The sequence below is a fragment of the Scyliorhinus torazame genome, unplaced genomic scaffold (genome assembly GCF_047496885.1).
Source record: "Scyliorhinus torazame isolate Kashiwa2021f unplaced genomic scaffold, sScyTor2.1 scaffold_1428, whole genome shotgun sequence".
Classification (NCBI taxonomy): Eukaryota; Metazoa; Chordata; class Chondrichthyes; order Carcharhiniformes; family Scyliorhinidae; genus Scyliorhinus; species Scyliorhinus torazame.
In genome coordinates this window covers 33,757-38,253 of record NW_027309155.1, presented here as the reverse complement: position 1 = coordinate 38,253, position 4,497 = coordinate 33,757, and the positions used below count along the sequence as shown (strand labels likewise).

At 45.4% G+C, this 4,497-nt stretch overlaps 1 long non-coding RNA gene across 1 annotated transcript; it reads left to right on the top strand.

Annotated features, from left to right (window-relative positions):
- Positions 1–566: 566 nt before the first annotated feature.
- LOC140407279 (uncharacterized) lies at positions 567–3,607 on the top strand. The gene is made up of 2 exons (XR_011939574.1): positions 567–745; positions 2,879–3,607. It is a non-coding gene; the product is annotated as an uncharacterized lncRNA (long non-coding RNA).
- The last annotated feature ends 890 nt before the right edge of the window (positions 3,608–4,497 follow it).

Below are 4,497 nucleotides of genomic sequence, written 5' to 3'. Positions count from 1 at the left end.
CCTCCCCCTTTCCCCTCCCCCCTCCCCCCCTTTCCCCTCCCCCCTCTCCCCTCCCTCACTCCCCCCCCTTTCCCCTCCCCCCTCCCCCCTTTCCCCTCCCTCACTCCCCCCCCTTTCCCCTCCCTCACTCCCCCCCCTTTCCCCTCCCTCACTCCCCCCCCTTTCCCCTCCCCCCTCTCCCCCCCCCTTTCCCCTCCCCCCTCTCCCCTCCCTCACTCCCCCCCCTCACTCCCCCCCTTTCCCCTCCCTCACTCCCCCCCTTTCCCCTCCCTCACTCCCCCCCTTTCCCCTCCCTCACTCCCCCCCTTTCCCCTCCCTCACTCCCCCCCTTTCCCCTCCCTCACTCCCCCCCTTTCCCCTCCCTCACTCCCCCCCTTTCCCCTCCCTCACTCCCCCCCTTTCCCCTCCCTCACTCCCCCCCTTTCCCCTCCCTCACTCCCCCCCCTTTCCCCTCCCTCACTCCCCCCCTTTCCCCTCCTTTCCCCTCCCTCACTCCCCCTGTTTCTTTCTCTCTCTCTCTGTGCCCTGCTGACGTCTGTCTGTTGACTCTCTCCCCCCCCCCCCCCCGCCCGGTGTCCTCAGTTTCTGCCGCCGCCGCCCTCTCGCTTCTCTCTGATTCTGATTTGAATTTTTCTCCGGTTCCTGAGCCGGCGCCGGACGCGGTTTCTCCGCCGCTCGCTCTCCACTCCGACACTATTGCCGCTCCGAGCTGCTGCTCCAGGCCGCCGCCGCCCTCCGGCCGCAGGTAAGAGCCCGGCTCCGGCCCCGCACACCCGCCCGCCCACCGCTGCTGCTGCTGCCATTGGAGCCGGCAAAGCGGCACCGGCCGGGCCGCCAGCTCCCTCCGCCGGGCCGCAGCCGGCTGAGGCTCAAATCAAAGCCGGGGATTGGCCTGGGCTGGGGTCCCGTTATTCAGAGGCGGGGGAGAGGGGAGTGTGAGAAAAGGGGGAGGAGAGAGAAAGAAAGGCGGGTGGGGAGAGAGAGAGAGAAAGTGACACCGAGAAAAAGAGTTAGAAGAAGAGTAGATAAAGAGGAGCCGGGGAATGGAGAGATGACGAGAAAAACAAATAGAAGGAATGGGATGGAGAGAGAGAGACAATTAAAAAAAAAAGAAATACAACAAAGAGAAAAAGCAGAAAAAGCCAAAAGCGAAGTTAGACAGCACACGGAAAGAGGAAAGCGAAAAGGAATGGATAGGAAGAGAAAAAGACCAAAAAGAAACAGGAAATAAGGTAACGTGGCAGATGTGCAAACAGAACAGAGTGAGAAAATAAAGGTGGGACAGACAGAGAGAGAGAGAAAAAAACATGAAAAGATTCCCAGATTGGGCGGGGAACAGACAGAAAGCACAAAATGTGTCAGGAAGGGAGGTAATAGAGAAACTGAATGAGCTGGAGAGAGGAACTATTGAAAAGCAGTGATAGAGACAGAGAAGATAAATGAAAAATAGAGATGGGAGAAAAATAGAGACGAGAGGAAAGAGATTAGCCAACAGAGGAGTGCCACTGTTACTGTATTGTATATATTGTGGTAAACTGTATTGTATATATTTGTTCTCTCTGCTGTGGCTCCTCCCCTCAGGCTCTGTCTAAAGGTGGCTGACCTCTGGGACTGCCCCAGTTCGGGATCAGTTGCCAGCAGGTTCTCGTTTAGCTTATTAAAGCCACAGTTTCGTTCCATAACTCGTCTTTGTATAATTGATGGCACATCAGACACATGGAGAGAAAAACAGACAGGTGGGGGGGAACCTCAGGACAAAAGTCAGAGGAGAGCAATCAAATACCCAGGAAGAGAGTGAGTCTGAGAAAGAAAGGGAGACACGCAGAGATACAGGAGAGAGAAACACAGACAGGTAGAAAAAGGGCTAGATGAGACTGTAATATAGTAATACTTGGAAAGGGAAATGTCGGGATAGGAAGTGAGAAGGATATGAAAAAGCATAAACAAGTGAGGAACAGACTGTGAGGAGAGCTGGTAAGTAAAAGAGATTGAGTGAAAATAGGAAATACAAGCATGGAGGGAAACACGAATAACAAAGGAATAGGGGAAAGATGAATGAAAAAAAGAAAGTAAGATGAAAAAAAACACAAGCAGACAAACATGGGTGTGGGGAGAGAGAAATTGAGATAATTGGAGAGGAACATATAGATGTGAGACAGAAGATAGGAACTGTGAAAGAGAAACACATGGGGGGAGTGAGATGGACAGGCAGAGAAATACACAGCACAGGAAGTAATAAATACATAGAAAATGCACAATGGTTCACTCAAAGGATGAGTTTGACAAAGCCAGTCTTGATGTTGAATTAGATTTTTATCTATAAGAATGTACAAGGTTATGGGGGCTGGTAGGAAAGTAGAGTTAAGGTCACAATCCAATTAGCTATGGATTTATTGAATTAAGGGACCAAATGGCTTTCTCCTGCTTCGATTTCCTGTGTTCTTATACTGTGGCCAGAATGAAAACTGAAGGGTGTATGGACTAAGTTTGGTGATAAGGACATGTTCCAAGAATCTTGGCGAAAAAGGCAATTTTGGAGAAAATTGCTTGCATGGGAAGGTACTGAGGGAAGGGGAGTGACCAGGCACAAGGGGTGATGGATGTTGCGGAGGGAATGATCCCTTTGAAATACTGAAAGCTGAGGGGAGGAAAGATGAGTTTGGTGGTGGCATTGATTGGAGGTGGCAGAAATGGTGAAGGATGATTTGTTGAACATGGTGACTGATGGATAAAGGAAGTAGAAACACAAAAATATATATTGAAATAAGAATATAGTTAATCAGTTTATGCATTTGAATGATATTTATTTGTTTACTAATTTAATGAAGGTATTAGCATGTTGAAAATAGTATCATTCGTTGTGACTTTGACCCGACAGACTCAAAGAGAGGGAAACAGAGAGCGATTCAGCGACATAAAGATATAGGATGGGAGACAGAAGAGAGGAAAACAAAAGGAAATATATAAGAAAGAACGTGTAGCTGATAGCATTGTTGAATGAGTCAAACTCTGGATCCAGGCTTTTCCCAGACATTCCCTTTGTTAAACAATACTCATGTGCCTGTGATGTACTGTTCAAAACCCATGTGTGTGACCTCCAAATTCCTTTCTTTGTCTTAGCTGAGGCAGTATCATTCTGGATCCATCCAGTACTGTATTATAGCCCACGGAGCCATCAAACCTCACTTTTATGGTTTATAGGGGACATTGTATTACCTGCAAGTGATTTTTTTTCATTGTTATGTGGATATTAATATGCATCATTTCATTGTCCCAAAGAAAGGGCTAAAGGTTTGCTGGCAGAAAATAAATTAATTTCAGGTTGTCCCTTTTCTTGTGTTGCGGAGAGATGTCTATGTTTACTGCACCTAACACTGTACCAAACTATCACTTTTTTAGACAGGGTCAGTGGGGGAAGGGTTGGTTGGAGCTCGGGCAATTCAGAAAATGTACTTGCTTTGTTAAAATAAGAATGAAAAACTGTCTAATACAGCACAAAAGATCTCAAGTATGTACTTTTTACTTTTGTGTAATACAGTGTATATTGTGCATGTTTGCCTTTTTGGGATTAACTGTTGTTAAAATAAATAGTACATTACTTCGCTAATTCCGGTGGTGATTCTGACAGGTTTTTACAGCTGTAATCTCCAAATATGTCAACATATGTTTTCCTGATCTCTTTACTCCCATCCCTCCCCCACACACATAAGGGCCTTTAAAAGATCAAATTTTAAATCTAATCGTATTACATACTCTAATAGTACTTAGTGATAATTTAAATTAAATATTTATGAACATAGCAGTTGTGAATTGCATGGAAGCCTGAACCTTGTTACTGTATTACCATCACTTTATGTCAGTATAGGGCAGAGGTTGCTCTCGATTCTCTGGGAGGGGAGAAGTTACCATTTGCATAATATGCACAATTTTTGTCTAATTTTGCATCTCGATTAATAACAACCTGGCATTGGTGTAAAAGGGAGAGTGGGGACTGACCCTGGTATTAAAGGGAATGTGGAAACTAAAACTGTATGAAATGGATGGGGGATCTGATACGAATATAAAAGGCCAGGAGGAACTGACAATATCTGAAAGAGTGTCGCAAGCAGAATGAATAGTAACTTTCAAAAGGGATTTGGATAAATATCTGAAATAGAAAAATGTGTAGGGCTAAGGGAAAGAGCAGGAGAATGTGGCTAATTGGAGTGCTCTTTCAAAGAAGCAGTACAAACACAATGAGTTGCATGGCTTCTTTATGCGATGTATGATTCCAGTGACACTAAGGATTTGATTTTCATTTTGATGGATGATATTGTTGTCATATATATATGTACACCTTAATTGATGCTTCAAAATGAATCCCATACAGAATGGTAAAGAGATTAAAGTCAATCTTTGGATTTTCTAATGCCCTGTGAAGTTTTTGTTGCAAATAGAAATCCTAACAAGTAATGGGGAAGAAATAGTCTTGCATTTTTATAACACCTTTGACAACCA